The sequence below is a fragment of the Falco punctatus genome, assembly GCF_963210335.1.
Source record: "Falco punctatus genome assembly, chromosome: Z".
Taxonomy (NCBI): domain Eukaryota; kingdom Metazoa; phylum Chordata; class Aves; order Falconiformes; family Falconidae; genus Falco; species Falco punctatus.
The window spans coordinates 20,688,542-20,715,084 of record NC_137586.1 but is presented as its reverse complement, the minus strand read 5'-3'; the positions used below and the strand labels follow the sequence as shown (position 1 = coordinate 20,715,084).

General features: G+C 40.1%; 1 long non-coding RNA gene across 1 annotated transcript in view; it reads right to left on the bottom strand.

Moving 5' to 3' along the window:
- Positions 1-7,885: 7,885 nt before the first annotated feature.
- The window catches only part of LOC308056958, a 68,635-nt gene continuing 49,977 nt past the window's right edge, over positions 7,886-26,543 (bottom strand). Inside the window, exon 3 of the long non-coding RNA XR_013925040.1 lies at positions 7,886-26,135. This is a non-coding gene — a long non-coding RNA (uncharacterized lncRNA). The remainder of the gene's footprint in view (positions 26,136-26,543) is intronic.

Sequence of the window (26,543 nt, the reverse complement as noted above, 5' to 3'; positions counted from 1 at the left end):
AATGCAGGACACCGAGGCATTGCCAGGAAGACAAACAGGTCAGCTCCTTTCTTTTCATTCTCAGTTTCTGGTCCCCAGTCTTCCACACCAGTGTGCTGCAAGGTAAATCTAAACCATACTACTGGGAAAGCTTTCCTCCAGGGGGAGGAACAAATAACTAAGTTCTAGGGGTGTCCCTCTGTGCATCGTTTTCAGTACTGTTCCTGGAGGCCGTGAGCCACTGAGCAGTGTTTTGGTGGGTTGCAACACAGGTCTGTCATTATTTCGGATACCATGAATTGGAAAAAAAGCACATAAAATATTAATAATGATAGAAATTTAACCTCTGTGAGCTTTGTGACCAGATGCAGAGCAGGCAGAAATTAATACGCAAAATCTCTGTGTATGAGTCTCAACATGCACAAGTGGAGGCTGAATTAGACCAGTGTCAAACAGTTTCAAAACATCTTTGCTACAACGCTGGTGAAACCAACATGATGCCTCCTTGGAAGTGTTACTCTGAACCACTGTGTGCTGAGACAGCTCTGGAATGGTCTAACCCAACACAAATCTCTCACACCCACAGAGCAGACAGCACTCCTAGCCTGCCACTTCCCTCCTGCATCTGCAGTTAGCTGTCATCTTCTCTGCTTACCTTTGAGTGTTACTGTCAGCTTCTCTCTGAGTGTTTGCTGCAACATAAACCCATTGTTCCCAGCAAAGTTTTTGTTGATTTCAAGGCAAGCTGATTTTCCTTTTGTTATTATATTGTATTTTCTCATAACTATCTGAACAGTCTGTAACTGATAAAACTTTTGCTAGATGGAAATTAATTATCTTGCATTTAATCTTATTTTCTTCTGTGATGGGTTTTGTTTGTAAGAAAAAAAAGCAATAATGCCAAAATTACACCATTGGTACAGGCACACAGAACTATTTATTCTCTCACTTTGTCTAGTTTTATGTGCTGCAAGATTCTAGCAAAATACACTCATATCCTACTTTTTGCTGTTGAATGAATGGCTTCATTTGCAGCAACCCCCTACTTGCATTCCACTCTGAACCCCAGTTTTATTATCCAAGTGTGAGGTAGGCATAGTGACAGGTAAATTATTCTGAATTAGAATGAAATAATTTTCTTCTCACTCAGAAGTGTGGATGTGAAAGTGGACATAAGGATTTCCATAGAACCACAAGAATATTTGTTAATCTGTTTTGAACTGCTGAACTGTTGCAATTACCTAAAATGACACAGAAAAGCTCTGTCCCTCCTCCACAGGTTTTAATAAGGATGTTGTGTTTGCGGCATGCAAATAAGAGCTTGTTTAAATAGTTATGATGCACCTCTCTCACCACAGGCTGCCAGCAACTACCATGCATTGTGCAGTGTGACAGAAAACAGAGGACAATGAACACCAAGAAATGAAACCCCACCACGAACACAAGGCTGGAAGAGATGAGCACTGCCAATAGCTGCCACACTGCTGTTAGGCAGAGGGCATTGGGCAGCAGCATCCCCAAAGCAGCGTGCAGTGGGCTTGCCTGCTGTGTGTAGGGCATGGGAAGTACATTGAGAAAGGGACTGGCTTGTCACCCAGGTGTGCCATCCTATGCCAGCTTCAGCACCAATGCTCAGCTTTCCTGCCAAAATACGAATCGTACCAAAATGCCAAGGAAAAAAATCTGCCCCTGGTGTTACTCAGAATGACATTGCTCCCAAATCTGGCGTAGCCAGCTGCCTCATCTCTGCACTCAAACACCAGGGCTGCCAGGAGAAGCCAGAGCACCCTGGGCCATTAACTGTAATTGAAGACACTTGAATGTTTGGCTGTGAAGTACCCAAGAGAACAGCTCTCACATTAGCATACTACAAAGCAAGTTTATTAATTATGGTGGCGCTTCTGATCTGTTAATCATTTCTATCTTAAAACAATTAATCCATATGAGCATTTTAACATTTGGCTTTGTATCAGGAAAAATGTTTTTAAAACCATAAAATATGTGGCTAAATAGAAATTCTGCAAAACTTGGTTTTCAAGGTAAGGGAACAACACACCATTTTAAATCCAGTTATGTAATTTGTCATTCTTTGTTTTTAGTTTACTGAACCGTTAAGGTTAATTCAACACCATCACACTTTTTTTTTTTTTTTGTACTGCTATCTCCGATTTTCCTCCAGTCTTCACTCAGCATACCACTATACAGTTTAGACAGGTTTGCATTAAGAAAAAGAGAATGGGAGAGAACACTAAATCTTGTATGGCAATAAAAAAGCATGCAAACAGTTTTTAAAGTGAATAGCACAAATTATCTTTGGTCAACTCAAAACAAAATTTTCCTAGCAATATTGAAATTTGAATATTTCTTTAAATGGAAAATAAAGTCTTTCAGGGAAATCAGTATTTCACTCAGGAAATCTTCAGTTTTACAAGAAAGGCATTTCACTTTCTGTTAACACTGCGATAAAAATTTCTGTTTAGCTCTATTTTCACCATGAGCTGTGTCCGTTCATGCCCAGATGGAAAACACCCTGTGGCAATGGTGGCACAGGGAGAAGTGTGGATGCTCATCCATCCAGCTTCCATGCTCTGGGAGGAGTGGGAATCTCCCACACATGTCTCAGACCCTTGCAGCCCAACCAGCCCAGCTCTGTTGATCCCTTGGCATTTGTCACTTCATCCTCAAGATTAACACAAAGATTGATGTCCATTTCACCATCAGATCCTACTCTTGCTTCAGCAAAATTTCCAGCAGCCCCTGAAGCACCAGATTCACCAGAATCACTATAAAAACCACACTGTCTGGCTTAGGATCACACAAATACTTAATGACTTTTAAAGTAATTTTGTTAGTCCTTTTGCAGGTTGCCTTGTGGATATGAGTCCTTCAGATAGATTTATTTCCAACCGATGGCTTCACTGACTGAGAAATTCAGTGAAGTATTATAGATGACAGAAGAGACACAAGAAACCATATAGATTTTGACAACCAGGAGTCCAATTCTCATTGATATTACAAGGCATTTGGCTTCCCACTAGGCAACAATGTTTAAATTCATGGTCCGATTTCTTAATTATGTGCATGGGGAAACAATTCCTGCTTCAGGATGTGGTTGACAAAAGATGCTGTTTTCATTTCTGAAATTATAATTATTTTAACACCAAAACCTGTAGTTTACTGTAGTAGTAGCACTATTGTAATAATGTATGTAGTAATCATGCCTGTCAGAAAATCATTCCTATTTCTCAGGAGAAAATCATTTACTAATTACCTCTCAAAATAAGTATTTAAGGTATGTAGAAGCAAATGGTCCTTTCAGCCTCTGAAACTTCACATTTTTGGTATTTCCCCTTTTTGGTTTTGGTGCAACTGAGGGCTTTCAAATTCTCTTACACTCATATAGACATAAGAAATAGAACCCATAACCAGTGATTTTGCACAGAATGGCATTAAACCTACATGGAAACTTGTGCTCTCTCTGCCTCTTCTTCTGGAGTGTTTACAGTTTGTGTAAGTAATTGAATATTAAAGCTCAAAAGAGTATCCTAACTGCAAGACATTTATCTGATCAGAAATTCTGTTTTGGAGGAGAAATACTTTTCTTCTAAAAAAACGTTTTGGCAAAAGTGGCTTCTTTTTCTGGGAAAAACATTGGCAGACAAAAAAATAGCTCATCCCTCTGAATTCTTTTTTTTTATGCAAGATCAGTATTCCCAGTCAAATTAGTTTTTTGATAAAAAGTTACTGATTGGTTTTACCTACTAAATATACTTAGAAGTTCGAGATAATGAAGGACAGAAAAAAACTAACTAACTTCCTTGTCACTGAGCCAACAGAAAAGCCAGAAATAGAATGAGGGAGCCTTCAGCAGGACCCAGGCTATGAGTGGCATCTTAAATACGAGATTGAAAAGCACTCGGAATGATTGGCATTGCAAGCCAGCACTCATGGGCCATTCCCACACCACGGCATCCCCGACCGAACAGGAAATATCTGTGTTATCTGAGATCATGCCGCATGGCAACAGCCAGCAAGTGTTGACTTGTTAGCGGCACCCACTGTACACTGGGGTGACACCACTAACGTGAAGTTTAAAAATGAGAATGTGTTTTGTTATTACCTGAAGTCTAAAGGTAATGATGATTGTTAATAGAATGTTCACTTGCAGCAGGAAAAGTCCAAGATTACTTTCAGTTTATGAATTAGTTTAGAAGGTAGATTTTGACAATTTTGCACATAATGTTCTCAAATAATAGGGAGCAAGGCTCAGATATTAATCACAGAACCTCTTTAAAACATGAGAGAACACACAATAAAGAGGCAAATGTTTCAGGCTGGCTAAATTATGAGCTATTTTGTCATCAAGTTGCAGACTGTGACTCATGCTATAAAGATAAATTTTTTTGAGCCTGTATAAATATGCAAATTTCTTAGGGTTTTTTTAAATACCAAGGGCTAGATTTTGATCTGGTGTAAAACTGGTATGGCAACATCAGATTTAGCCATACCAGATGGTGTAGCAGAGGTGAGTCCCACATACATCCATTCACTGTGTGGCGAACAAGAACTTTTGAGTTGAATCAGTTCCACACAGATGTGAGAGCATGAGCTGAAAAGGTGATTCAAGATGTATTCCTGGGTCTCCTAAGTCCTGAATATCTTAGACAGAGGAAACCTGGTAAGACTTAAGCCTATTCTAAATGTATTTATTTGTCTTTCCAACCTGTATAAACATCCATGCATTCTCTGAAATCTAAAAATCTGATTCAGTGAAAGCAGTTACATAAAAATAACAACACTGCTCTGCCAATACATTTCTTATATGTATTTAATTTCTCTGCCTTATAAGTAAAAGAAATATTTTCTCCAGAAAAGCAAAAAACTTTCCAGGAATACCATCTATCATCTTCTGTTTAATGTATTATGTTATACCAAGTTACACTGTCTTTGCAAGTACTGACTGCAAGAACTGACCTTTATTACTAAAATAGGAAAGACAACGGTTTGGATTTCAGATCCTTGGGTTTCAGCACTAGCAGATAGGGGAAGAAAATCCTTCTACTCACAAGACAGGCAACTTTACTCTGAAATTAATAAACTCATTCACAATGCAGCCTTTCAGAATCATGTAGCATTCTAAATCTGTGTTTAAAAACAGTTACAGACTTAAAAGATTGCAGCTCTTCTCTGAGGGGGTTGCTGGCATCCTGGTATCCAGATAAATGAAGGGATGCTGAAGAGGTGTTTATAACTCGGTTCAGAGATTCTCTTTTGTAGTTCCATACAGATGGGTGCAAGCACAAGAACAGAAAATCAAGGCATATATTTAAATGATACACAGATCACCCCTTTGCTTCCTTATACACTTCTGTAAGTCTCTGAAGGATGAGTAAGAAAGCAGCAGAGTGGGCATTCCTGCTTTCCCTGTCCAGCTGTGTGTGGTGTTTGGCTGAAGGATATCTGCAGAGAAAGGTTAGGAAGCAAGACCAGTCTAAAACTGAGGGGAGGTCTTTGCCTGGGAACCAGTTCACCAGAGCTGCTCCAGACTTCGCCATGATTAATTCTGCCATCAAACCAATCCAAGGAGAGGGCCAGGGGCTTTCCCTGGGGCCCTGCTCAGCATCAATGAACAGCCAGAAAAACCATGGGATGTGAGGATCAGCGGGGCTCAAAGCACCAGCACAGCCAACACAGCCCTGCTGTCCCCATGTTACAAAGCTGTCCACGACTTGGCCTGGTAAAACAGGGCAAAAGGGTGTACCTGCTGCAGTCCTCTTACCTAAACTATTTAATCCAAAGTGGATTTACTCATCTGAGGGAAAGAGACTTCAGGTCCGAATAGCTCATATAACTGCTGGGACTTCACAGCTATGCAAAACTAATGAATAATCTAAAATAGGGCTTTTCCAATGGGAATTGTTCCTTTTGTCGTAACATATATAAATATTAATTGGACTAGAGGTTAAAACTCTGGGGTTTAATTTTCTTTGTGAGTCTGCTAACCAGTGGGCTCCACAATGCTTCCCTCTCCCCAGTGAATCTTTAATTATTCTGCAGAAAATAGAAGAGCTTCATTACTTTTCATATTCTTACTATTAAAATAAACTCATTAACTGGAAGAAAAGGAAAGGGATTCATTTTTCCTCAAAGGGAAAATGTGAAATGAATGGAATATAAAACACAGCAGATATTAAACATGAGCATTTATGCCAATCTGAAGTGAAAGTGTTTCTATTGATTCCAGCAGAGTACATCTGAGTTCAGACTTTTAAGAACATGACCAGAATTGGTACTTAAGGAGACCAGACCAGAACAGGGACTTAACCTTGAGGTCAAATGAGAGGCTCATAACTTAGGTATACTGGGAGTCTGTTTCCATCAGAATTTTGCAAGTTCTTTAAGCCTTTTCTTTGTGTTTCTGTCCTAACAGTGGCATGAAGTGTCAGCACAACACAACAGAGACTTAAGAAAACAAAACAAGGACAGTATAGGTTATTCATTATGAAAATAAAACTAATAAGATAAGACTACTTATTTGTTACAAAGTGGTGGGAAAATAACCATACTCTTGTAAAGGACTTTGAAACTTTCTCTTGCCTTTGCCCTTCTCGCCCTCAACCACAGTGCTACACTGGTGCATACACACGCACCACTGCAAGCTTGTGGATGATGAATGAAAACTCAAAAATGAAACATGTTCCCACAGATGCTATTTAAAACTGATTATTAAATGTGTTACAGTCTACTTGTGCCTTTGTGTGCTCAAGTAGAAGCCCGTAGTGGAGATGTCTGTGACTTTAAGCTCACAGAAGTGTGCGCATAAAGGTATTTTACATAGTAGCTTATTTTTTTTCCATTTTACAAAGTATCACAACTAAGTATTCTCATGTTGTTAACGTTTTCTTGGTGATTAATAATTAATTTGAATAATAAATAATTATCACTGTAAGAAATAATGACCTTGTTTTGTATTACATTTTTCACTTTAAACCTCCTATGTACACATACGTTCACACAAATGTCTGATACAAAATTTTCTATTAAGGTCCCATCAGCTAAAAAACTTCAAACCTCCTGGGTCATGTTCAGTGATTCTACAGAGCAGTCTCAGCTCTCACACTCTCAAATTTCAAATTACTTGGATCTGACTTGACTTTTTAAAATCACAGCCACCCCCAGTTCTTCACCTGATGAACCACTATTTTCATCAATGAGAATTGTTGAAAACAACACAGTGGAATAAAGCTCAAAAGAATAACTTTGAATAAAAGGAAGGATACAGGAATATATGAGGTTGATGATTCAGCTAGGTCATACTATTACTCAAATCTCCTACCCTTACAGACCGGTCATATATATATCCTCTCTCACTATTAATACTCAATGCAAGGAAGAGCGTTACAGAGGAACACAGGAACCCGATGAGGTTGGGAGTCCAATTTTCTTAAAATATGAACTAGAAAATGTGTATACATGTCCACTGCTAAAACAGACGCTACGTTTTTCACTCTCAGTTAATCTACTTCATGTTTGGATATGCACAAGCTGAACTTCCTTATAAAAACAAGATGTTGCAACCTTAAAAAAGCTGTAGATCTTAGTATTCACTTGTTGCATTTCCATTGCAAACAATTGGATTCGTTTGCTTTAAACTTCCCTGAATTCAGACAGCACAATTTGCTACAGAGCCTGCTATCCCCTCACAGAAGTGGAAAGAAATGATCAGTGACAGCGTTTACAGTCCATTCTACATCATGGGAAGCCAGCAGGAAAACTCTTGTCACTGGAACACTTGTTTTACAGACACACACAAATTTACTGAAAGGAAAGATACATCATTAGCACTTATGATAAGACTTTAAAAATAATTCAAATCGCTTTGTAAAGAAAAAATATGGAAGAAAAAATATGGAAGAAAAAATATGGAAGAAAAATCTGATTATTTAACAAAATAAGGAAATAACAAAGTCACACAGATATTTTCTGCAGACTTAAAATTCAGGACAGTGTGTAAAATATTGCTGAATCTGCCAGGAAAACAGTATTTGATTATGCTCTCTTCCACTGAGATAACAGTTATTACATTGATAGAAAAAAACACAGAAAAGATACAAAAGGTGTCTTAGTGATCCAGACATGGATTCTGTAAAACATGTTTCAGATCCTTTTTCTCTTAAGTCTTACTACTGCATCCACCCAATATTGCAGGGATTGTTATTATTCCCATCTACAACCTGCTCATTAGCGGAAAGGATTAAGCCTAAAGCTATCGGTGACTTTCATATAAGACACTTGGCAGCAAGTGTCAAGCACCTGAGCACGAATGCAATGCAAAGGACCTACAGTGATTAGGGTCTCTGGTAGGGATCAAGCAGCATCTTTAAGACCAGGTTGGAAAGATGCCTCTCAGGATATATAATGGGCCCACTGAGGGGCAGAGGATGAATTCTCAGGCTCCTTCTGCTCTTATTTTCTAATGGTCTGTGAAATATTGTGTAAAAAAGGGGCAGAGTCTTTCGGCAGGGGTGAGCTGAAGTAAATCCAGTTTACCTTTAGAACAGCAACCCACAAAGAAGACGTAGCATGATGCTAGAAAGCCAGCTACATTGGGTTTTTTTCCCTGTGACCTTGGCAAAAAGATGCCAGTGCAGCTTAGGGCTGAACAGCCTGTTGTTCTCCATATGAGTTTCTTATATTTGAATTTGCCATATTTTCTCAAGTTCTTTATTGCATAACAGGAAAAGATGTTTTTCAAAATCAGGGTCTTCCTCATAGCTTGACTTCATCACCTGGCACTGATGAACTCACTAGAAAGTAAGGCGGAAATTAATTATAATGTTTGTATAATAACATATGTATGTATTATATGTATATAATTATTCTGTTTATGAATATTTGAATTGTGCAAACACAAACATGTATAAGGAAGTGGTATTCACAGAAGAGCGAGGCCTTACTAATTAACCCCCCAATATGAGGGTTACACACATCTGTGCAAGAAGATGACGTTATGAGAGTGAAATCAGACCAACTATGAGAAAAAGTTTTCCTAAAAACATTGTGCTGACTGATGAGTGCCAAAGAGGTAATAATTTCACTATTTAAAACTGTTAATGCTGCATCACTACATCTAGGGAATGGATTCTTTTCTCTTTTCAGGGAATCACCTCATACCAAACTAATCAGTTTCTCAGCTAAATTTATATTTTGTGAGGAAATGAAGGTACTGGTTTTGCTTCTTCCATTTTAGCCTGTGTTTAAGGATTCAGTCCATGCTCACAGTAAAAAAAAAAACCAAAAAAAAAAACCAAAAAAAACACATACAAAACCAAACCAAAAAAACCACAACAGACCAAACACAGCTACAGAGTTAAAATACAAAGACCTATATGGCAAACAAATCAGAGAGTCCACTGAGATTATTTGCTACAAGATAATACAAGATGTCTCACTTGAAAAGCTGAAAGAACTTGGCAATATTTGTTGACTTTGCTGGTCTTGAAAGCTCACCCCAACCAAGAAAACACACAGCAGCTGCAGCAGCAGCAGAAGCAGCAAGGTTAGCAGCAGAGCTCAACATACTCATGAGGTCCACAGATTTTCCTGGCTGCTCCACCAGGGCGGGTGAGCTGGGAGCAGAGGGCAAGTGCAAGGCAATGAGGCATCAAGGAAGGTCTGCTACCAGTCAAGGGGATCCCAACAACAGTGTGGGAGCAGCAGGGACCAGGCCTGGGAGCAGGCACACCTAGAACATAGCTCAGGCCAGGGCTGGGGATGCGGGGCTGGGGATGCCCTCGGTGGGGCACCGAGCTGCCCTGTGGGAGCCCTGACACTGCTGCAGTGGTACCGCCAAAAGGCAAAGAACAAGAAACACAGGTAAAGCAAGCCTTCCTTAGTATCCAGAAAAGGTATCATTTCTCCACTGTCACGTCCTCTTGAAAAAAGGAGAAGGCCTTCTGGAAACATCACAAAGGCAGTCACGCAGAATATTTATTAGGGTCAGATAAACAGATTCAAATGACCACTTGAAAGCCAATAACCTTTCCTGATGTTTGACAAAGTCAGATTCAGTACTTTAAAGCTGATTTTCTTTTCTGAGTGCTTCAGCACTTCCTGTACCCAGAGCAGCTGAGAAGAGAGCGTATATAAAATCTCAGGAGGGAAAGAAAGTAGGTTCTTTTGCATTCCCCGTTCAACCCCAGGCCTGCTGAGAGAAGATCTAAGCAAACCTTTGGATTTTTCAGCACTTGCCTGAACTGGGGTGAACTCTTCAAACTTTGAAGTTTGCTCATTACTTTATCAAACAGAAGCCTAATTTATGTTTCATACTCATACACAATGTGAATACTTCAGAGGACTTGTAGAAAGTGAAAATAAGTGCTGAATGTGGCTATGAAAGTTTTTTCCTTTAAACATGTCCCTGATACAGTTTGCTGGGTTCATCAAAGGTTCCACAATGAACTACTGGTGTGAATCCAACAGCAAGCTCTTTCTGTACACAAAGTGCTGAAGCCAGAAATGCACACCTGATTTCCTTCTAAATAATCAATTCTGTGCCACCAGGAAAGACCCAGCCTGCAGAGTCACATCTACCAAGTGTATTCAGATAACAGCAGCTCAGCCAGTTTCTCCACCACACATATAATTGCATTTATCAACTTGAAAATGAGAGTGTTTTTTAGAATTTCAGACTTTCCTAGATTTTTTTTAGAGTGCTGGACTGTTAGTGCACAATAATAAATCACACCAAGCATATATGGCAGGATCACAATGCCAGGGAAATTGTATTATGAAGCAATAAGAAGACTGCTAAAAATTACACTATTATGAGGACATTTTCCAAGTGATAGAAAATAAATATATAGACTGGTTTTAATTTTAATTTTATAACCTTATATTATATTACAAGCTGTAGAAAAAGAAACAAAACTCATGGGCCACACTACACGTGCAGTCTCCCTTGCTATAAGACCTCCTGTAGTTACCTACAAGACAGACGAACTTACCTGAATCTAAAAGGTCCTTTTCTTCCTAAAAGATACCAAAGACTCTTCCCTCAATATCACATCTAATCATCAGGCCAGGAAATGGTGGAGAGGCTGTGAGAAGTCTTCAGCAATTGCTCAGGCAGCACCCCACTCTCACATTCCCTCTTTTGGGACAAGGCTGCCCAGCTCATCACCTGTAGACACACACATCCACATAAACCAGGCACCTCTGGGAAGCACCACAATGGACGAGGGTGCTGGGTGCTGGGGGTACCGGCAGGGCCTCCCATTAACCCATCCGTTGGCACCATCCATCGTTGCTGCCACGCAGGACCAGAGGGGAGACAAGCCTCCATAAGATCAGTGGTCAAGCTTTTCTGTCCTCTCCTGCTTTATTACTGTTAAACCAAGGAAGAAAGAGACATGAACTTCACTGCAGTGTTGCCAGGCGTTTCATGCACCATTTCTCCTAATAACCTGGTTTTCAGTTGTTCATTAAAGAAGCTATGACACCCTCTTGGATTTTCCTTCATGCCTCTTCCTTCTCCTACCTGTGATAGACCTTTTGTTCTTGTTCTATTTTTGTCCTTGTGCCATTTTAAACCTACTTTATACTACTTATACTTTCCCACATCAACATATGAATAGGTATTTCTGATCCCCTTTGAGACTGTAAAGAATAATCTAAATAAAACTTGAATATCTTTGGTTATCACAAAAGGTGACCCGTGGTTTGACAAAATTGTTTCATTTTTTATAAGCATTTCCATTAGAAGGCCAGGCATGTGTGATTCCCTGTGTAGATTTGTATTCAACAGAAACCTTCTGAGGATGGATAAATGAGGAGGTTGCAGGGTTGGAGGAGATTGAGGGGGAGGGTTCATCTCCACATTCTGCTCCAGATGGCAAAATATCTTGCTGTGGCTTTCTGCCAGAGCAGTCCTTTTCACATTTAATAAGAAACATAGGGGGAGGAAGCTGTATGGCTTTAAGCATTCTTTAACAAAAGAAGGCATGAAAAGAAAACCTTAAGGTATGCCCATTCAGGCATTGGAGCAGAAAGCATGCTGAAAAAGGCTGGTGTGATGTGGTCTATAAAAACTTTTTTGTACAAAACATTAAACTATTTGGAGCAACATAAAACTTTCACATGTGTTCTTTTACAAGATTCAAATTTCCCTATGAGGAAGGGAAACTTACGCCAAATACATCACTAGCAAAACCACGTCCATTTTTTTATGAAAAGAACAGAAAAAAATACTTTTACAGTAAAGGATGTGACATGGTGGAAATAATATTCCCCAGGTAGATAGAAATTGTCCAAGTTCTTTGTTAGAATAAAAAGCAAAGGAATAAATGGACATTTTCAACCACTAAAAGGTTTCAATTCATTTTCTGATTAGTCTGTTTTCAAAGATTTTTATGAATTAACCAAATATCAGCTTCACAAGAATCAAGAGCACACAAGGTTCATTTGATCTCATCAGAAACTTTCATTTGCATTAAAGATGCATTTTTTTTGTCCTATATCTCCGGGCAAGGCAGAACACTTTCCTTCCTTGTGGTTGTTCCATATTGATTCCATGTTTTCCTCACCGTTGGCTCCAGACTTCCACAGTGTTCAGTGAAAAATTGCATGTGCTTTTCTCTTGCAATTGTTGCTCCAAATATTTAATCAGAAGTCCAGGACCTCCACTTTTCTCCAAGAGCAACCACAACCTGCAGACAGAGCAAGAAGTGGAAATGATGGGCTGTGAACAGCTCAGGACCTGGGTCAAGGCAAATTCTTTTCCTCCCACATGCTGCTGCCTGCACAGGCAGAGAGACGTAGGGAAAAGGAGGCCAGAAGGAAGAGCACAAGCTGCAGATATCTGTCACTGGTACTGCCTGATACCTGTTAATGTGTTTCAAACTGCACCTAAAAGCCAAAGACCCTTTTGCAAATAAAGCGTAGTTTTGAAGTGCACACTGATATTTGTTCCCATGCTGTTAAAAGACCAAAACCTTCACTTATTGTTATCACGTGGCAGCTCTGACCATGACCTTGTGAAGTTTTACATTGCAGAGGTTTGCGATTGTGTAGTGCTCTGTGCTGGTTAAAAACCTGATGACTGCCAGCCCAGCTGGAATGAACTGGAAATGCCACCACACAGAAAGATTTTATTGAAATATTTCTAAAATAAATCATCAAGACTGTCTACCAACTCAAGCTAGGAAGTAGAGAAAGCTATATACAAATCAATACTTAATTCAGAAGAAACATCAAAACTTCATGCAGCACAATCTATAAAAATCAGGAGCAAAATATGTGAGCCAACACGTTATAAGGTTTCTTCCAATCCATAGCTCAACACAGGAACTGACAGGTAAACATCATGGGAATTGCCACAAGTGAAATAAATGGGAACACATGCAGATCAGCAATTTCCCTGCCCTTCCTTAAACATCAGCCAGACTGCTTTGAGAGTTATCTCCAATTGTGAGAGTCAAGTAAGGTCCTCTGTGTCCAAACGCCACTGCACAGGATCAGAGCTGCATATCCCCAACTTTGATCTGTAGGATGCATCCTGCCATCAGTCACACTGCAATTTCTGTGAGTGAAGCTGCCTGCCTAGCGTTGGCTTCAGAAGCAGCAGAAAAAGAGGACAGAGTCCCCAAATGACAAAAGACATATTCCTTCAGCAAACAAGTTGTCAGGTGAGAATAAAGTTCTGTCTAGTCCAGGCAGATCAGTGCCTCATTCAATCAGGGTCCTGTGGCGTGCTGCCCTATGTCAATCAATCTGTCTTTGGGACTGACCACCTCCTGCATGAGAACATTCTGGCAGGCTATTTCAAGAGAACTGTAAGAATAGGCACCATCAATCTCTTTGGTATTGTCGATGTTCTGAGAACAGCAAAGCCTGAAAACCAGCTCTTATTTTCAGCAGTGTGATACCCAGGTTATTAACCATGGAAGTTTTTATTACATCTCCTCCATCATTACCCTGATAGCTGCTCTTCCAGGATCAAAACATTACAGACCAATGTTGAGCAACTTGGCAACAAAACTAGCAACTTATTTGCGTGAGTTCTGTAAGTTCTCCTACTCATATTATGGGGGTCTCAGACAGCAGTCAGGCACCCCACCTGGCCCTGGATGGGCTGGTTGCTCCTGTGAATGCTACAGAACAAATATTGGTCACCCCACACTTGCAAAATAATGCAATCTGTAGACTGTGCTATTTCTCCTGAACTACCTATACCTTCATGCGCATGCTGGTAGGAACATATATTATACCATCCAAATATACTAAAATTACCACCTTTTCATCTTTTGCACATATTGTGCAAGCACAAAGGTATTCCACAACCGCTGTGGATGCAGTTGCTTGGGTCACACCGTCATGAGCAGTCATTATTTTCTTGCTGTAACATACACCCTGTGGTGAGCAGTGTGCTGAGACACACCAGCAGTCGGAAATATGTGGCTGTGGTTAGATTTGTTCTTTGAGTTGCACAGCAGTAGGAAGGCAGAAGTCCCCTGTCCCATAGCCAGCATGGATGCATGCTGCAAGGAGCCCACTTCATGAAGGCACAGGAGTCGAAGAAGAGACACTTTCATGGCTGAGCTTAGGTGGTGGTCTTGGACAGACAGGTGCTTTCTACCTGAACTCCTCTCTGAAGGTTTATAAATCACTGGAAATGCGTAAGTGAAGTAAATGAGCAAACTTCCATTCAATTCAGTGAGTCTTGGATTTTTATGCTTAAATATTTAATCAGACACAACACCAAGAAAGCTCTTGAGCCAGAGAGATCCATTATTAGCTGGTATGAGAGACACAAAGAAAGAGCAAGACTGATCAATAGCTCTTATGGTTGTTTCACTATTCTAAAAATAATAACTCTTTTGTTCTCCATAGTAGTTTTTATGAAAGAAAGGATGAAATAAAAAATATAATTGATTTTATAATGAACTTTGCTTTCCAAAATCCTTCCTACACTGAGGTCCTGCAGGCAGTTAGCCATGCAACAATGTCAGAATTTCTTCACTTCAGACAACAGCAAGGACGTTCTTCCAGGGAACTAATCCTGTGTATTACTCTGAAAGACTCCAAGCACACAGAAGCAGTGCTGGAGCAAGGCAAATGAACAAAATCCATGGCAAGTTAGATTGGCAGTAGTTCCTACTCAGATAAAAGCTTCAATTCAACATTGATTGCAGCTGTTAGCCCTATATTATTCTACTTACTCAGGTAATGATGTCACTGACCCTAAATGCACCATTTTGTGCAAAACTGATACTTTTTGGAGAGTTTATTGGAAAAACTTCAGCATGAAAATGGACTTTATTTTTAATTAATCAAGAATGCATTCTTGGATTGTAAGAAACTCTTCAGGTATCAATAAGAGTGGGGAATGAGACAAAAAAAATAAATTCAAACTTATGAGGAAATAATTTAATATTTTATTCACGTTTTTTCAGTATTTGTTTCATTAGCAGAATGGGAAATAACAATACTTCTGGTTAAGGCTAAACTGATTATTTTAACTTGTACACTTTAAAATACTAAATAAGTCAGATGATAACATTCCTTCTTTCATTCTACCTATTCATTTATTCTAGTGAAAATAAGCATTCAAAGGGATGACACTTAAGCAAAAGTGGGTTATGGACTTTTCTGACTTCCCACTTCTCCAAAGGACAGTGCCAATTATGGAATGCCTCTCAGCAGTGAACATGGGCCTGCCATACACCAAATAAACAGGCAGTGTGTTTCTTTCAGAAATTCCTGCATATAGAAGTGGCATTGTTTGGTAATATAACTTCTACAAAGTTATTTCTCAGAGTTTTAGCATGGGAAGGAAAACACCACAGTACAACTAAAAGGTATTATCAGAAAACAAATGTGATCACAATGGTAGGTTTTCAAAAAGTACTTGAAACTTTTAATTTCACAGCACTTCAGTAATTGGTTGAAAATATAGATGGCCTCCATTTCTGGAAGAAAGCAATACTTAGACATGACAGCTCCATCATCTAAAGGTTTTCTTCCTTGTGCTTTGCAACATTTGATGGACCTAAGTGAGACTGAAGAATGATTCCTTCTGTAAATGGCACATTTTACTTCTGGTTAGACACATACCTGTTTGGATCCTGACTTTTCAAAATTACTCAAAATCTAAAGTAAAACACCTAAGCAAGAAGATACTTGACATTCAATCAGCATCACCTCACTTTTTGAAAATAATACATGTCCACGCTAATATATTATATAAAGCTTCTTTCTTCAATGTTGAAAATTATTTTCTTTATTTCTAAAACCTGTCTTTTACTAGAATATTGAATAAGTATGGAAAGATTTATGTCGTTTAATATTTTTTTTATAAAACACACTTAAGCTGTGAAAAAATAAACCATACTTCTCCTGATCATTTACATTTTCATTTAAAATGTTGTGTTGTCTTCTTTGAAGATTTGTGCAAAGTGGTGAGCTAATTCTCATGTTAGAAAACACTTATTACTGAATAGGATTCGTTGCTCAGTGTGAAAACATTCGAATTGCAGTGAAATTTAGATACCACATTTGGAAGGGATGCCATCCAGAGCGACCTTGACAGGTTTGAAAGGTGGGTCTGTGCAAACTTCATGATGTTCAACAATTCCAGGGTCCTGCATTTAGGTCAGGGCAATCCCAATCACAAATACTGTTGGGGTAGAGAATGGATTAAGAGCAGCCCTGAGGAGAAAGACTTTGGGTGTTGGTGAATGAGAAGCTCGACATGGCCCAACAATGTGCACCTGCAGCCCAGAAAGCCAACCAAATCCTGGGCTGCATCAAAAGAAGCGTGGCCAGCAGGTCATGGGAGGTGATTCTGCCCCTCTCCTCTCCTCTTGTGAAACCTCACTTGGAGTACTGTGTTCAGCTCTGGGGCCCTCAGCATAAGACAGACGTGGACCCGTTGGACCGAGTCCAGGGGAGGGCCATGAAGATGATCAGAGGGACTGACCACCTCCTCTATGAGGACAGGCTCAGAGCGTTGGGGTTGTCCAGCGTGGAGAAGAGAAGGGAGACCCTATAGCGGCCTTCCAGTGCCTAAAGGGGCTTATAAGAAAAATGGGGACAGACTTTTTAGTAGGGCCTGCAGCAACACGATGAGGGGCAACGGCTTTGAAGTGAGAGAGGGTGGATTTAAATTAGATGTTGGGAAGAAATTCTTCACTATGAGAGTGATGAGACAGTGGAACAGGTTTCCCAGAGAAGCTGTGGATGTCCCATCCCTGGGAGTGTTGAAGGGCATGTTGAATGGGGTTTGAGGATCCTGGTCTGGTGGAAGGTGTCCCTGCCCACGGCAGGGGGTTTGAACTAGAAGATCTTTAAGGTCCTTTCTAACCCAAACCATTCTATGTTTTATTAGAAGGAATGGAATATTGTGATAGTTTGGAGTAACCTAGGAATGCAATTTTCAGAAAAAAAAATCTGTAGTTATACTGAACAGTACACTGCATATCCTTTATGTGCCATCAAGTTATAACACTATACTAAACATGCAAGTACTGAAATACCAAACTTATGTTCAAGTGAAGCTGAAAAACTGTTTATATGGGAAGTGAAAAGCCTGAGAACTCTCCAGAGGCAAGGCTAGAGAGACCTGATTTTAAAAACGCAAGGTCTTTAACATTCGTTTTCACAGAGAAGAACACCAGAAGGAAGTTAAAAAGGAAACGATAGAAAATAGGTGGGTTTTCTGAGTCTTAGCGTCACTGAGCAGAAGACAGACAGGAATGTATAACTGCAGGACAACAAATTAAGCCCACCTCACATTCTCCATTAGATCTTTGGAGAGGTCAAAACAATATTTTTTCTGTTTTCTTGATTTCTTCAGAAAAGACTAGGAAACAGGAGGTAGTCATACTACCTGGTAATGGCACAGCCTCCAGGGCTCAGTCCTTAGGAGACTGCTCTGTCTGGCTTCATTTGTAACCGTTTCCCTCTCCTAATCCCTTTGCATTGTGTAGAGCAGCTAACAGGTCTCAGCAGTTTGATACTTTTCCTATTAAAAGAAATAAACCCTGCAAATAATTTAAACAAACCAAAAAAAAAGACCTTTGTTACACACCGCCTTTGAAAGACTTGCTACATTTTCCTAAACAAAATTAAAATGGAAATAGGGTCAGAGTACCACAATTTTCCCTACCACTAGTACTCCTAGGACATTTTATATAAAAGGTTTAGACAAGTTAGAGTTTGGTGAGGGTCTAAATAACTCATTTGAGAACCTTAACAATCAACTCAGGTTGGCAGCCAGGAGAAAGTAGGGTGCTTAGTAACGTTTTGCAATCTCCAGCTCTTTATCAAACAATTTTAACCTTTAGCCCTGACATTGTGCTCGTACTTGATGCCAGACAAGGTGGCATGTTAGACATGGCATAGTACCAAGTCTCCTCAAAGCTCATCATTCACAGATATGTCCATTCTGTCAGGAGCTCCAAAAGCAGCCAGGAGCCCCAGATGTGGCAGCACAAGGTTGTGTAAACAGCCCCAAGGTAAAAGTCTGAAAAACACATTCAGGGGCTGATAACCAGTGGCTGCCCACTGATACCTCAGATGTTAAAATGACAGTGCTGCTGTGCCAGACACCATGGGTACAACGAAAACCATGATGCTGACTGACATTTTACATTCCTTGTCCACTAAGAGTGGGTCGGCCCACAAATCTGGCTGCATTTCTCAGGACTACAGTCCATAATACAATACACCTTCTGCTAGCACTTCCACCACTCCATGGAGGTTTACATGTGCTTTTGAAATTATTTGGTTAATTCAGTGCATTCACCAATTCTAAGAAAAATGCTATCTGACGTGTAGCCTGCTTAAGCAATTTTTCCAGATCACCCTCCCTCGCTAAGACAAAGGCTGCCTCACTGGCTGTCTGCCCACCAGCTCAAATGGGCAGGAGCTCCTGTGTGAACTGGTGGCACTGCTGGCACCCTGTCCAACTTTTTGGCCAAGATGAAGGTGGCTGATAACCTACAGTAAACATCCCTTTTCCTATTATTATCATAGCCTGTATCACTGACTGCAATCTTAACTGCAGATTTCAAAGTAATTTGAAGTAAGAGCTTTCTGCCACTGCTATGAGGGTGTAAGAGAGCAAAATTGCAAGCAATATTAAGTGTGCAGTTTAACTGACCAAACCAAACAGGGCCATGCTATTGGCATCTGCCTCATGCAATATGCCACAGTAGTTACAAAACTTCTAAGTCTCCCACACAAAATAGCATTAAAATAAGGGGAAGGAAGAACTTCAGGAGTCTGAGTCTCTGTCTGCTTCCCAGTTGTGTTTATTTCATAAGTTATGTATCTCAGCCAGGTCTGTGCACATCATATGCATGTATAATTATTTTGGTAGGTCCCCAAAGTGCTAGCATTTTAAGAAGAGCTGATCCCTTTGAGAGGTTTTGTCAGCCATGTTCTTGGCATCATTCCTGTTTCACTGTTAGTAGGACAGCAGGACTTCTGCCGTGATTCATGGGTTTTAATATTCATCTCTCCCAAGGACTAGATGTAGACTGCCAGATTAACTTAATTTGCAATTTAAAGTTTACACTGACTGCTTGTCTTTGTTATTGTTCTGCTGATGTCTTAGTCTCTCCCAAAGCCAGTAATGGTTCCCAAGACAGCGAAATGTTACACTCTTTGCAATCAACAGCCTCACAGAGGTGATAAAGCTCTGACTGGCACACACTGATTACCTGCAGTTCCCACAAAAATCAGTGTAAGGCAAAAAGATGTATGTTCTGGCCCTTGCAGACACTCTTGGAAGACAACTTGAACAGCAGAGGGTCAGGAAACGTAGCACTCAAGAACCTGATAAAAGCTTGGCTGAGCATTGCTAGACCATGTGTGTACCTGCTCGTTACCTGCAATGCACACAGACTTCCTGGATCCCTATATTTTAAAATCCTGTATTTTAAAATAGCCTTGAGAGAAGTTCTAATTACTGCCAAGAGCAGCCAAAAATTCCTGACAATGAGCCCACCAAATTATTTCGTGGTCCTCAGGCTACTATATGTCTTTTAAGCAAGATGATTTTTTAAATCCCTTTTGAGACAGACCAAAGTTAACAAATGATATTGAAACACATATACACATTCACTCCAAAAAGACATTGTAGTGGTCAAGAGCCCACTCTCCCTTTTAAGCAAAACACAGCAAAAAACTTCAATTACAACCAAAATAGCCTGGTTTCTCATATTTGCTCATCCTTCACATTCTGAGATCATGAAAACTTCTGAGAATAAATCATATAGTATTCCATGAAACAAATGTATTTTTAGAGGGTTTTTACCAGTTGCCTTTTCACTTAGACACAAGCCTAGCACATCTAGCTAAAGTACATCATCATCCAAATGTTTAAAGTTGCTTGCAATAGCCTTCTCCCTATACTCAGTGCTGTGCTTTCAAATACATCCTTATAACTTTATTTGTTGCAATAGGCACAAATATTTTTCCAATTCACCAACTTCTAAGAGTGATTTTTATCTGGTAGGATCAGTAATATACTAAGTAGACCATTATTGATTGGTAAGCCATGAAAGATTTTTAAAGGATGTGGAAGACACAAACAGCTGTCCAAATAGCAGACAGTATTATGAGATGATGAGGCTAAAGAAGTCCCTGTCCTGGGTTCCTACTGTATCGTGTCTTTTCTGCACTGAAACTCATATTTAAGTGTAAGCATTGATTGAGTCCCTGAAAGCACAGCTGAGCAACAGCCGTGCACAAATGCAAATATAAAGACTGTCTTCATCCTTACATCCTACTCAGCATAAAGCGTATAGTTAACTGTACCACAGCAGTTTAAAAAAAAAAAAAAGGAAATACAGTCTTTTTTTTTTTTTTTTTTTTTTTTGTAGAATAGTGCTGCATGTTATCAGCGAGAGCTGTATGAAACTTAAATCCAAGTAAAATTGCACTCATTTTGCAATAAGGTCTACTTGCAGCGAGTGGTGTGTTAGCTTCCAGAAATATATTGAACAAAATCAGTTGTTTTAGCTATAGTTTTCTGATTTAACTACATTTTAGCCTCCTAGGAGAATGGTCAAATAGTGGTTTCAAGAAAGCAGCAACCACAGTTGCATTAACAACTTTATATGGTTATTGAAGTGCATTTCAGATACTTTCAGCTTCCTACCTACTTTGACTCAAGAGAATTAAGAACTGTAAAAGATAACCGTTGTTTTGTTTCATTATCACACTGCAGAATGTGTTTTAAAGGTAATGCTAGTGTTGTTGAGAAAGTTGCAAACATAATTTCAATCACAGGAAGTGCTGGTGTTGATAATATAGTGGATCAGATTCAAGCCAAAACAAAGCACAAAGCTGTTCTAACTCTTCAGTGTGTACCCAAGAAATGAAAAATTTAAACCCAAGGGATAAATCACTTGCAAAAACCTAAAACAGAATTTTTACTGAGTCCTGACAGCCCTTAGTTGCTTTGTTTCATCAGAGGAAGCAGTGTTTTCGCCCTCAAACAAGTCCAGCAAAACAATCCAAGAAGTCCAGGCTTCTCCTGCTCTGACCTCAGCCACTGGAAGCCATCCTCCCCCTGTTATTGCTGTGATTCTTCTAAACCAGGAATGTTATATCCATGTCCTTCAGTTTACAGAAATTTAATGTGTTTGCACTTATGCTCATCATGCAAGGTGGCTGGATGTACTTGGGCTGGTCTTTTCAGAAGGACAAAGCCTTCTTTGAAGTTCTCCATGGGCGCGTTATGAAAACGGCAGACATACTTTAGATTATCATTCTTGCCATCTCTATGCCATTGCTTTGAGGCATAAAAATTCCTTCCTCCTCAGGTTCTCACAACACACCTGCTTGGATAAACTTCAATTTCTCTGAGAAAAAAAAATGTTCACAGAAACATTTTCCTTTGACCTGGGACTCCACCTTTTCCCTGAGGCCAACTGGCAAGGGCATATCCTCCTCAGCTGTTTGAGTAACGCCCAGTAATCATAACTACCAAACAACTAGTTAATCGGGCTGATGGAGGTCTCTAGTGGAAAATCAGCAGAAACACAAGTTCATCTCTGATCTTCAAGATAAGATCTGTCTGACAGGACAAAAAAGCACTTCCCCCTCACCCAGCGAATGAGAACAGACAGCAGAAAGTTTGTGCTAAACAATTTTCTCTGCAAATAAAAAAGGAACTGTTGAAGCACCATCTTCCTGGGCAGGGTGAAGCCTTTGTGGACATCGGAGCTGAGGTGCAGTTGGGAAGAAGAAACACCCCTTGTCATCTTATTTTGGCAAGAAATGTTCAAAGAAATATTTCTTCAAAACAAAGCCAAGGACTTCTAGGTTTATTTAAAATGCAGTAACTTGTGATCAGTGGCTCTGTATTGCTTATCTCAGTCAATATAAAATAACTTCCCTAGTTGGACAAAGTAAAACTATTTTAAAAATCATTAATTAGATTATGCACATGAGAATTACTATGCAGCTCTCTAAATTATCATGAATATGCTAGTAATTTTCTTAATGGTTAAATTGCTTAGAAGCAACAAACAAACAAAAGCATGACAGGTGTAGACAAACTCACCAGCAGACTGTGGCTATGAGTAACAGTCCCATCGCGAATCGCTTTGGCAGCATCTGCTGGTGGATGTCCTACCTGCAGGTCCCGGTAGACATTACAGCAACACAGAGAGCCAGCCCCATGTCACTGTAATGCTGATGGGCCAGTTTGGACACATCAGGAGTAAAGCAAGGAAACCCCAGTTGCGCGTGGCTCTGAACTAGATTTTCTTTTTGGCAATTTGGCAAAAAATCAGGTTATTTACCAAAACTTGCTGATTAATAAGAAACAATTACACTTGAATTTACTGTCAGTCATGTTCATCTGGGGAGCAAATGCTCGCTGAAGATAATTCAATTAACATAGCATGCTTCATCTCAACCTGGACAAAAATTTAAACTGTATAAAGAGTGGTGTTCAGAGAACGTGGTAGGTCTATAGAACTCCGCAACCAGAATCAGCACAGCATAGTACCTCTGGGGATGCACAGAAGAATGTACCACTTATCACAGGGACCACAGTATGTCACACCCCTTGTCTGATCCTGTGCCAGATTTCACACACCTTCAAACTGAAAATCGAAACATTTTTTCACCCACTAAATATTCACTTTGGGCCACTATTTTTGTTTCAGAACAGGAGAGGTCAAGGCTGATTGAATTGTGGATGAAAAAAAGGACCCAGTATTACTGAAATCCACATAAATCTCCTTTTATAATAAAAAAGAGTACACATGCACATAGTTATACCGATATAGTGAAAGCATTTCATTTAAAATAGCCTGAGGAAGGTAAGAAATAATTCCCTATTACAACTATAGCCAATTATGCAGTGAAGATGGAGTTTGGGGAATGGAATACTCCTGACCTCTTCATTCCCTGCTGCATGGCATGGTTCTTATGCAAGTCAAAGGAATCCAGTACTGGGTGTTTTACTCATGCTATGTCACTGGAATTAATGGGGTTGCATAGCGCAATGAGGGTGGACAAGAGAGACTTCATCACTCTGCTATCAACTCTTTTTTTTTTTTTTCAAGTGCCTTCCTCATGCCAAGTTTTTTCAGTCACACAGGCTTTTGCCAGTAACAGAAATCAGTTTTGGATTAAAGTATTGGTTTCCATGCTCCCTGTGATCCCAAATTTCACATAGATACAAAATAGAATCAAGCAAATAATTCACAATGAACAATTTCTCCCTCCCTAAATATCTTCTGGGAGGACATACCTTCCTCATTGGTATTCAAACACAGGGCTAATTTATTTTTAATTGTATTACATCAGCTTTCAAGAAGTAACTGGAACTCAGGAGTTGTATTCTGTTGCTCTGTGGTGACTGGTCTCTTAAATCATGTTTTTGGGGGTTGTTTTCCAGTCACATGGGTAAGCAACAAAATATAAAGTCAAGGAGTTTCATTTCTTTACTTAACAAATACGATAAAAACAATGCTGCCTCCTTCTCTGTGTCCAGACACCCCTGCGGAGCCTCCCATGGCCCTCCCCAGCTGAGTGTCATCCCCAAACATGCTGAGGATGCACTGCCTCCCATCGCCTTGGCCTTTTGCATCTTCCTGGGAGGGGAATGCTCAGCAGTGTAAGCCTCAGCAGGAACTGCTTACAACCAGCCATAGGTTAGACATCTGCCCTCCTGGACTTGAAAGTACATGACTTCCTACTACTTCAGTGAAGATGGTCCTGATACCCCTTGTAAATGAATATGAAAGAGATGCAAGCTCAGCTCAGACAAATTCATTAAAATTCTGGCTAGACTTTGTAGCAGTGTTTTTCCAATATTCCCATTACTTAAAATAAAATGTCATTGTAAAAACATCAAGACTCCATAAAATAATTTAACATCTTGAGCTACTTATATATTTATGATACAACTTGTAAGTAAGTATTTCACCCCAAAATTCCCTTCAGGAAAGAGACCTGGCTAAAATTTCCTTGAGTCTTAAGGAACTTCAGTTGTATAGATTTTCTGTGGGCCCTGGCTACCCTCTTTGCAGAGATAAAGTGTTATTTTATCTGTCCTTATATCACCCTACAGGCTGTGTTCAAGATATGATGAAAAGTTATTGTACCAACAAAATCACTCCTTTGCAAAATGCAGCAGTTACAGCTATTACAAGAGCTGCTGAGATCTGTGTTGCACAGTTTGTTTCGATTACGGATATAGATTGGTAAAATGCCTCATTTGCCAGTCTGCTGAACTGAAAACCCTCTTTTTATTTAGCAACAGAAAACTATTAATACCCTTCAAAAGGGAAAAAAAGAAATAGCAAACTATTGTTTGCTATTACGAAGCACCTGGGTTAAGAAAGTAAATACTTCTTCAGATAGGAAGGGGACCACAGTTAGGACTTGCCTTTAGAGCCCCACTTGCAAGAAAACCAGACATTGAGTAGGAGTTACCATTACTTTTCTCAAAGCAATTTTTTTTCCTCCTGGACTGAAATAGCTAGGACCACTTGTAGAGCAGAAGAAAGTGTATCTTTAATAGGCTTTGGTTTCTCAAAGGTAAAAATATTAGAAAATCCAGAAATACAGTGTTCATCTGATGTTTAAAAGAAAGTAAGTGCTGAAACATGTCTGCCCTCAGCCACAGGGCACACATGAAGCAAGCCAGTGACTAACTCAACCACAGATCCCCACTGACTTTCCCCTGTCAGTGCTGTAATCTTTGCAAAGCATTACTTTTAAAGAAAAACTAATTAAGATTTTTAGGGCCACCACTCATGCTGCCAGCTCCTGGCATTCTAGTGAACATGAACAGCAGAGGTGATTGTTTCCAGACACACACGAGCACCCAGCCCAGGGTTGCTGCCTCCAGTCTTCTGTTGGTGGAGGGGTGTGTATGATAGAAAACGGGCCTGGCAGCAATGTCTGCTGCTCAGACTGCCCACCTGATTTTCCTGGTCACTGCAGGAGGTCTCGCAGCAGCACACGAGCTGTGCTACAGGCCACTGGTGCTGTGTAGCAACACAGGACAGAAGAGCAGTGATGAGCCACTGGCAGTGGTAACCCCTTCCATGGGCACGTCTCCTCAAAGACCATCTGTGGTCCCATAGACCATGCATGCTCACCACCTCAGATGTTCAGTGCCTGCTGCTCAGGTATCTTCAATGTATGAAATTCACTTCTCTTTGGCAGTGGCAGACTCAGGAACTGAATATGGTTGCATACAGCTTTAATTTTGTCCTTTTACAACAGTAAAATTTATGCATTATTTCCATGCTCACCTGCATCACATTATCTTCTATTTGTCTTTGTCGTTAAGCAGATTTTGCCCCATCTGCTAAATCCCTGACTCTGAAGACACAAGTGCTGCTTTGCATACTTGTGGAGGAGAAGGAAGAGTTGCACGTAAATCTATCCTGTTGCAAGGGTTTTAGGAGCAACCAATCAGACAGACCCAGGTGTGTGGCAGAGTACCTCCAGAAGAGCTGAATATCTGTCCTAGACTGATTTTAGTTATGCTGATTAACATCAGGAGAAAATGTGGGTGCAGGAGTTAGGAAACAAAGGAATGTGTTTTGCAGCATATGTTGCAATCTTGAGCTTCACACAGCAGGAGAAGGGAGAAACATCTGGCAATAGCAAATGCCCTGAGGACAAAGACACCATACATTAATATTATGGGAACTATTCAAGACTGCATACAGTGTATGCTAAAACTGGCCAACTGGCAAATTGTTTCCTTTCACTAATCTGATGTAACGAGGTGCTTTGTTGGAAAAAAAGAAAAGAGTTTAAATGTCAAAAATCAATTGCAGGACACGTATTTCACTCCCCAGAAGCCAGACCGCAGTGACCAAAAGACCTGGCGAGGACACAGGCACAGGGGTCTGGGGAAGACCCATCTTCTCCCATGGGACAGTTCACATGGTGTAAACTGGTTTGTGCACTCTGCAAAGAAACCCAGCTCCAGGCCAAACTGGCTTGGGAAACAGGTCAGTGCATTTCCACTGAAGTCAGATGACTTTCACTTGCTAACAGCAGTGCCACCACTTCAT